This window comes from Triticum aestivum, chromosome 4B, assembly GCF_018294505.1.
Source record: "Triticum aestivum cultivar Chinese Spring chromosome 4B, IWGSC CS RefSeq v2.1, whole genome shotgun sequence".
NCBI classification, from domain to species: Eukaryota; Viridiplantae; Streptophyta; class Magnoliopsida; order Poales; family Poaceae; genus Triticum; species Triticum aestivum.
The window spans coordinates 459393685-459403380 of NC_057804.1; the positions used below are offsets into that span (position 1 = coordinate 459393685).

General features: G+C 41.4%; 1 long non-coding RNA gene across 1 annotated transcript; it reads left to right on the plus strand.

The window, feature by feature from the left end:
- Positions 1-3363: 3363 nt before the first annotated feature.
- LOC123094981 (uncharacterized) lies at positions 3364-6760 on the plus strand. Its single transcript, XR_006446066.1, has 3 exons — positions 3364-3667; positions 4158-4245; positions 6541-6760. It is a non-coding gene; the product is annotated as an uncharacterized lncRNA (long non-coding RNA).
- The last annotated feature ends 2936 nt before the right edge of the window (positions 6761-9696 follow it).

A 9696-nucleotide genomic window follows, 5' to 3' on the forward strand; every position in this document is an offset into this window, starting at 1 on the left:
TAACTATGTGTTTGATCTCTCTCTCGTGATCTATGTCATGGGCTTTGTTAATATAGTCGGATCATATGATGTTTCTCCCCTCTATACTCTTGTTATGATGAATTGAATCTTTACCCTTCAAAGTTTTGTCTTGTCGGATTGAATATTCAGAGATGAGAACACATGATATATGTCTTGCAATATGAATACTTGAGGTGACAATGAGGTATCTTATTGATTCACTTGATATGTGTTAAGTCATTCAACTCGCGGATTCCCGGGGTGATATTGGGGTAATCTATGCATAGCGGTTGATGCGCGTTTTTCTCCGACGGAAACTTTGGGGTCTCTTTATAGTTCTTTGTGTGGATTAAGTATTATGAATATGAACTTGCTTTGGTGTTATTCTAGTACGAACTCTAGGATAGATCGAACGGAAAAAATAGCTTTATGTTATTTTAGTACGAACTCTTGAATAGATCGAATGGAAAGAATAGCTTTGAGTTGGTTTCGTGCCCTACAAACAATTCCTATCTTTTGTTCTCCGCTAATAGAAACTCGGGAGTGATTCTTTATTGCACTTTGAGGGATAATCATATGATCCAACTATGTTAGCATTGTTGAGAGGTTGCGCTAGTGAAAGTACGGACCCTAGGCCTCATTTTTAAAGCATTGCAACACCGTTTTTGTGCCCGTTTACTATTTGTTACCTTGTTATTTTTATTTATTTAGATTATAAAAATATATTTCTACCATCCATATTACACTTTTATCACCATCTCTTTGCTGAACTAGTGCACCTATACAATTTGCCATTGTATTAGGTGTGTTGGGGACACAAGAAATTTCTTGTATTTGGTTGCAGGGTGTTTGAGAGAGACCATCTTCATCCTACACCTCTCAGGGATTGATAAACCTTAGGTCATCCACTTGAGGGAAATTTGATACTGTCCTACAAAACTCTGCACTTGGAGGCCCAACACATGTCTACAAGAATAAAGTTGCGTAGTAGACATCAACACTCTCCCACTCTCGTTGCTATGCATCTCCTAGATAGATCTTGCGTGAGCGTAGGATTTTTTTTGAAATTACATGCTATGTTTCCCAACAACGTAGTCCTCCATCAACGTCAAATGGTCGCGCACCCTGTTGCAATTGAGCACTCGATGACCCCTGATCGATCCCTTGAAATTTAGTGCTCTTTCGCATGTTCCACGCCTGCAAGGACCGCCTACATCATCATCATCTTATCCATGTAGTCCCTTTCTCGTCAGACGATCGACATAGTGCTTGTATATGTACTTCATATCTGAATCCATTGCTTCAAAGAAGAAGGGATAAAAATTTAGCACATGAAATTCGCCGAACACTTGCTGGGCCTGGTGACTACCGTAGGGGCGGATGGTACCTATGAGGCGAATGGAGAAGAGGCGTGGACCGGCGGCGTAGGACAAGTGGCGTGAAGCCCGGTTGTAGCGGTGTAGGTGACGGGGCCGCGGAGTTCCAGGAACGGTGTGACGGGGGCGGCTGGGTGGTGGAATAGCGGCGTTGGCAAGAGAGAAAACGAATGCAGAGAAATATGGAAGGATGAAGGCACGGGGTTCGGAAGTGTTTCTGGTAGGCCGAGGGTGTCGGAGTCCTACATGTTTACTGTTCGGACTCCCGCAAAGCCTCCCTAGTTTATTTTCGGTTTGCGGGAAAAGGAACTTCCGAGCTAGCGGATGGATACAAAACCGTGTTGAATGGCAAAACACATCTGGACAACACGGTTGGGACGTTGCAGGGGGATTGATGGTTTGCTTTGGAGATACCCTAAGTCGCCTTAGTGGTACTACCTCGGTCTGAGTTTATTAGTCCATCGTATTTTGGGTCAAGATTTGACCATATATTGGACTAGCAAAATTTAATGTATGTCAACTAAAATATTTTTTGTTGGATTTGTATTTGAATGTAGTTTTTTATTATATTATTTGACATCTATATCTATATCTATACCAAGATTCTTTCCTCTTAAATAATACCACGGCCCTTCTCTACATTTCACTCCCCTAATTTTTATACGTCTATGATATGAAATCAGCAAGCTGCCTCAAGGATTAATAATGAGAAGCCAGGAAAGGGAAGCGATCAAATAATTAACAGAAAAGGAGCCTATGATGCCGAACCCTGTGTCTATTTTCTATTTACACAGATATATCGTACTTCTGCATTATAGGATTCAAAATCATCTCAAAAGGAAAGATACAAATTGTTACCTAATTTTCTATTAAAGAATATAACCAGTCTGTCAAAGACCAATAAATACTTCTAATTGCCTTGATCTTTTTATCTCCAAGTGTGTGAAGCAAAAAATAGTTACTAATATTAAATTCTTGCACGAGTCACTCTTAATTATTAATCTGTAAAATTGATGGATATTGATGCAATTTGACTGGATTTGATTTTTTTTTGGCTATAAATTTTGTGACTCTTTTTTTGTAACCCGTTGCACGCACGGGCATCTTTTGCTAGTGTAACTTATACTCTGTCTGTAAAGAAATATAAAAGCGTTTAGATCACTAAAGTAATGATCTAAACGCTCTTATATTTGTTTATGAAGAGAGTATTTTATTAGTTAAAACTAGTACAAATGCCCGTGCGTTGCAACGGGCGATAAATTTAATAGTATTCGGTCCATTTCAACACTTGTTATATTCAATTTTGACTAACTTCACTGAACATGTTTCCTTGAGTATCACTTTTCAGTAAAAGTCTCCCTAACATCGTTCGTTAGGATGTTTTTCAGCTCTACACTTTCATTCGATGATGATAAGTAGCTGGGGGAATTCCGGGAATTCATTTTGGCTCTAGTTAGCACATGCTCTTGCGTGCCAAAAATAAATTTACAAATATGCAAAAATATGAAAAAAGATAGATATGTTCATTGTCGCACCCAAATGGTACATACAAACTTACTGGGGAAAAACTTAAGCATGTTAACTTGTGGGGAAAAAAATCGAACGCCAAGTGTTACACTTAATTTTTTTTTCACCGACGAGGCACTATTATCCCATATGGCATGAAAATTGTCAAGCACGCTTGCTACACTAATATGATCATGTAGTAAAAATTTAGAATTTTTAAAATTTATTTAATATTTATTTTGATTTTCCTGTTCATTACAGAGAATATGCTCCCAGAGCCAAATATCCGCGTCCGGGGAATTACTTCTTTTTGGAAAAAGAAGAAAACAAATGGCTCGATGCGATATATACATTTGCTTGGCCCACTTTGGTCTGCCCGGTGTGAGTGGAGAAAATGAAAAGGCCGAACTGAATCCATCTGGCCATTCCAGCCCACGAGCACTTCCTCTTGCACTACCCTCCTCACTTTTGCCTAAAAAAAAAAACTACCCTCCTCGCTTCCACAACACCGGCCGCAGCAGACTCGCCTAGGGCTATTCCGCCGCCGCCGCCGTCCGACGCCGGGGCTCGCCGCCGCTGGGGTGTGGTGCTGCAGCATTCGTTTCTCGATGGAGAATAGCGCCGGCTTCCTCCTTCCAGATCTTTGCATAGCTCGTCCTCCTGGCCGACCTCGCATGTGCGCCGCCACCTTGCTGCCATCCCGGCGAGCGTTCCGACAGCCGCCGCTTGCCTCTTCATTCTCCGCCTCCGCCTGCTTCCGTGACGTCGCCTCCAATATTGCAAAGGTAATGCGTGTCATTTCCCTTCTTCTCTCTTTTCTTCCTCATTTTGATTGCAATGGAGATTAATTAATTATATATTTGATCTGGTTTAGCGTTTTAGAACCTCTCCGGATCTCCCAATCTCCTTCAGTCCCACCTCGTCACCCCCTGTATGCGGTTGGTGGAGGAGCTGCTCCTTCCTTATGCCCCAACCTTGGTTAGTTGTGGCAGTAGTAGCACAGTTAGCAGATTCACATTTGCTTTGGTAGTTAGCTTTTGACACTTTTTGATTAGTTACTAAATAATGTGTATGGCACAATTGATAGCACGTAGTCACCATGAGAAAATTCTCTATTGGCCGCTAGTACACTGCTTACATGTTCAAGCACCTTAATCCTGACGAAACAGAGCATCACAATTTCTTCAAAAATATGCAACGCTACACTATTAATATGTACACCAGTAGTTGTGAAATTGATATGTATTTTCTTACAATGTATCAGATATTTTTCAGGTTTCTTGGACTTAGATAAAGCGATGTTTAGAAAAATCAGTGCAACAACATCAGCTCCAAGGCGAGAAATATGTCTCTACTTTGACTGGTAAGTCTCAATTTCACCTTAGCTACTCATCGTTGGTAAATTTGCATATATAGATTGTACAACCATAATAGAGATCATCAAAGTGATCAAATATTTAAATAAAAATTAATGAGTTATTGGACATATTATATAAAGAAATATCCATGAATGAGCTAGTGGTTTAGAACATGAAGACATCCTCCTTCAAGACGATCAAGTAGTTCTGAATTTTAACTCCGAAGTTGACAGCTTGATTGTTCTGAAGAATGCAAGAAGTAATATTAAGGTTAGAAAATTAGAGATTCAATGTGTAATATAAATTATTAAGTTGGTTATGAATGTACGTACTAAGTTCAAACTGAATTTATAAACACAAAATTGAAATATTGCATTACCTATTTAGTCAAGACTTCTGTGTAGACAATATTCTTTGTGTATGTATCGCTTGTAGTGATCTTATTCTTCCTTCTCTTCTTCTCCTTTGTGCACGTGTCGCCTTTATTTTTCTTCTTGTTTGTCTCCTTGTTCACATCATGTGTACCTGTTAGTACCTTTATGTTTGATGTCGCGGTTGCTCTAGAAAGCGCGACATATAGTTGACTATGTGAGAAAACAGGTTCATGCAGGTAGACACCGACAGTTGGTATTGTCTGGCCTTGTGATTTGTTTATTGTCATTGCAAAACTGAGTCTGACTGGAAACTGTTTTCTCTTGAAACTGAACGGGAACATGTCGTCGTCAGATGGGCATAATGGTATCCGAGGCAAGAAAACTCGCATTCCAGAGTACTGCCCTATCACAATCTCTGCATCAATTGCATTTTTCTGAAATCCACGTACGACCAGTCTGGTGCCGTTGCAGAGCCCATTAGCAGGGTCGATGTTCCTGAGTAGTATGATTGGACAATTTTTTTTGAGCTTCAGCATATATGGAGGCAGTCCATTTGGGGTTAGGGTGTTTAAGAATTCTGGTGGATAGTAGTTATGTGGGTCGTCTTCTACAGAATCGAAGCTGTGGTACACCATCTCCTCCCCCTGGAAGCAATCAATCATTTTTAGGTTGATCTTGTCTACGCAGTCATTCCTTGTGGATAAAATTGCTCTTGACGTGATGTACTTTGGATCTTTTAGGTAAGCATTTCCCGTTTGGTAGATACTGTCAATAAGTCTATCCAGGCCGGTATCATCCGTCTTATTTGGCACACATATACTTGTAGCTAGAAGTATTTCACCATCATCATTTGTCTCCTCGGTTCCGTTTCCAATGCGTAGTAGGTATTCTGCGAACCATGGGTCGTTTTGAGCCCTCATGTTGCGCACAAGCTTCAATTGACGCATGCAGTTCTAGAGCTCTGACCTGCGTAGTGATGCATCTACTATCTGGGTTCTTGTTCCCTTTCGGACAACAGGTAGCACTTGTCTGAAATCTCCCCCAAATACGATCGTTTTTCCAACAAATGGAAGATCTGGTCTATCCATTATGTCCCGCATGCTTTTGTCTAGCGCCTCCACCGTCTGTCTCTTTGTCATAGATGCTTCATCCCAGATTATTGGTGATGCTGCTTGGCGTAGCTTTGCTGTCCCACTCTGTTTTGTGAAGCTACAAATAGCTCCATCATCTATTTTTAGTGGAATCTTGAACCTCGATCTGGTCTATCCATTATGTCCCGCATGCTTTTGTCTAGCGCCTCCACCGTCTGTCTCTTTGTCATAGATGCTTCATCCCAGATTATTGGTGATGCTGCTTGGCGTAGCTTTGCTGTCCCACTCTGTTTTGTGAAGCTACAAATAGCTCCATCATCTATTTTTAGTGGAATCTTGAACCTCGAGTGTGCGGTCCTCCCTCCAGGCATTATGGAAGCAGCAACACCGGAAGTGGCCGTCGCCACGGCAATCTTGCCTTGTCCGCGTATTGTGGCCAAGAGTGTCTTATAAAGAAAAGTTTTTCATGTGCCTCCCGGCCCATCGACAAAGAATATACCTCCTCTTTGGCGGTCAACCGTGGCTAGGATATCGTCGTAGGCCTTCCTTTGCTCGATGTTTAGGTTTTTATGCAACGACTAGGAAACATGCCCGTGCGTTGCAATGGGAGTAACAAATTCTAGAACGCTCCTAACAACTCATTTGTGTTACCACTTCTCCCTTACATCACCGTCGTAGAGGGTAGCCACATTCCTATTCACAGCGAGCTTCATCAGTTTGTTTTATTGCAGTCTAGAAATCCTAAATTAAGTACAAGATTGCATCATCCCAGCATGAATGTTTTGCAGTGAACAACTAATAGGGTACTAATGCTACCTGACATCCTAAATTATAGGACCATTGGGCGTTGAGGCATGGGATTGCAGTAAGGATCTCCTCGGTGACCTCATATATCCCTTACATAGAACAGTTACCGGAAACAATTATGTGTGTGCGCAATTCGATGCACAAAATGCTAAACATGTATATACTTGGCACACGATAATTTCCTTTTGTATCATGTAAAATTACAGTTACGTTTTCCCTAGCTGAAAATTTCTCCTTAGATTTTGAAAGGAAGGATCATACGTATTTTGTTAGAAATGAAGATTAGTTACACGGTAACAGTTACATGAAAATTTCATATTGTTTTCTTTTATTTAAATGTAAAAATCGCTAGTCTGGAGTACTTCATACTCCACTGAGGGAGTACATGCTTAATTATTTTGGTCGGAAAGATTTCTTAATTCTGATTAAGAAATGATTATACAGTCAACAGTAATAGAAGAATCTAGGAAGATGGTAAATACTAAACTGTCCAACATATAATAATATATTCTGAACCTAGGCTTATGCCTTCGCCTAATGCAGAGGGTAGAAGGATTAGCTATACGATGAAGACAATCTGATATTTAGCGTGTGTTATGAAGAAACAATACCCTCTTCGTGAAGAAACATCATCTGATTTCACTGGCAAACAAAAAAAAAATCACTATTGCCTAGTGTTATATAAACATCAAAGTAAACAGGAATACAAATCGCTAAAGCCTCAAATAGGCGGTTAGCTGGCATCAAAGTGACCCTATTGTCTAGTGTTTGACTCTTGATGCATGAAACATAGACCCTCAAATGTCTGCTTCCACAACCGTGTACATTATTATTAAATCTTGAAAATCCATACAATTACATGCAACGTAAAACTAGTCTAAATCTTCGCCAACGTACGTTCTCCAAGTCCGAGTTCCTTTCCGTGTCCATGTCTGGCATCTGTGAGCCCTGGGAAATGAAGGTGCGGTCGTTGGCGAGGAAGAGTAGGCAATGGGACGCAGACTAGCCCACAGGGGACACAAGGCACTGTACTCTCTCATGCTCAACTCGTCCTTGTCAAAGCCCATGCCCTGGATGTTGCCAAACAAGGTGAGGTGCATGGTATACCTGGACGGGCCGGCCTCGTGGTCGAAGTCTGATGACCCGCAAGTATACGGGATAGTTGTAGCCTCTTTTGATAAGTAAGAGTGTCGAACCCATCGAGGAGCTAAAGGTAGAACAAATACTCTCTCAAGCCCTATCTGCCACTGATACGACTCTATGCACGCTTGACGTTCAATTTACCTAAAACAAGTATGAACCTAGAAGTACTTTGTAGGTGTTGTTGGATAGGTTTGCAAGGTAGTAAAGAACGCGTAAATAGAAAATAGGGGCTGTTTAGATAAATAAACAATAAAGTAAATATAGCGAGTGTGTAAAAGTGGTGGTAGGAGTTGCGGAATTGTCCCTAAGCAATTGACTACTTTACTAGACCGATAACAAGTTTTACGTGGGAGAGGCCACTGCTAGCATGTCATTCCTGACTTGGAATTCTATGCACTTATGATTAAAACTATTAGCAAGCATCCGCAACTACTAACGTTCATTAATGTAAAACCCAACCATAGCATTAAGATATATTGGTCCCCTTCAATCCCGTATGCATCAATTTCTATGCTAGGTTGAAGCGTCTGTCACTCTTGCCCTCTAATACATAGTCCTATCAACATACAACTAACCCTATGATGTGATCCACGCGCGCGCTCATATGATGGGCACCAAAGGACATCAACATAACCACAAGCAAATTAAATCAATCATAGCAATTCATCAACCACCAATAGGACAACGAAAATCTACTCAGACATCATAGGATGGCAACACATCATTGGATAATAATATGAAGCATAAAACACCATGTTCAAGTAGAGGGTACAGCGGGTTGCGGGAGAGTGGACCGCTGTAGATAGAGGGGGGAAGGTGATGGAGATGTTGGTGAAGATGGCGGAGGTGTTGGTGAAGATCGCGGTGATGATGATGGCCCCCGACGGCGTTCCGGCGCCACCGGAAGCAAGGGGGAGTGAGCCCCCCTTCTTCTTATTCCTTGACCTTCTCCCTATATGGGAGAAGGGTTTCCCCTCTGGTCCTTGGCTCCCATGGCTTGGGAGGGGCGAGAGCCCCTCTGAGATTGGATCTATCTCTCTGTCTCTCTCTGTTTCTGCGTTCCCTGATTCTGCCCCTTCACCGTTTCTTTTATATCCGGAGATCCGTAACTCCGATTGGGGTGAATCTTTCGCCCAGATCTTTCTCATAAAATTAGCTTTTTTGTGGCAAAAGAAGAGCGTCAACTGCCTTAGAGGGGGCCAGGAGAGTCCAGGGCGCGCCCCCTATCTCCTGCCCCCCTCGGGCACGTCTCGCGTTGATTGTACTTCCCAAAAATCACAAATATTTCAAAATAATTCTCCATCCATTTTTATCCCGTTTGGATTCCGTTTGATATGGGTTTCCTGCGAAACATAAAACATGCAACAGACAGGAACTAGCACTGGGCACTGGATCAATATGTTAGTCCCAAAAAATAGTATAAAAAGTTGCCAAAAGTATATGAAAGTTGTAGAATATTGGCATGGAACGATAAAAAATTATAGATACGACGGAGACGTATCAGCATCCCCCAAGCTTAATTCCTGCTCGTCCTCGAGTAGTTAAATGATAAAAAAAGATAATTTTTGATGTGGAATGCTACCTAGCATAATCTTGATCATATGTCTAATCATGGCATGAATATTAAGACACGAATGATTCAAAGCAATAGTCTATCATTTGACATAAAAGCAATAATACTTCAAGCATACCAACTAAGCAATTATGTCTTATCAAATAACATAGCCGAAGAAAGCTTATCCCTACAAAATCATATAGTTTGGCCATGCTTCATTTTTGTCACACAAAATGCTTCCATCATGCACAACCCCGATGACGAGCCGAGCAATTGGTTCATACTTTTTAACGCGCTTCAGCTTTTTCAACTCTTACGCAATACATGAGCGCAAGCCATGGACATAGCATTATATGTGGTATATGGTGGTGGTTGTGAAGACAAAAATGGAGAAGATAGTCTCACATCAACTAGGCGTATCAACGGGCTATGGAGATGCCCATTAATAGATATCAATGTGAGTGCGTAGGGATTGCCATGCAACGG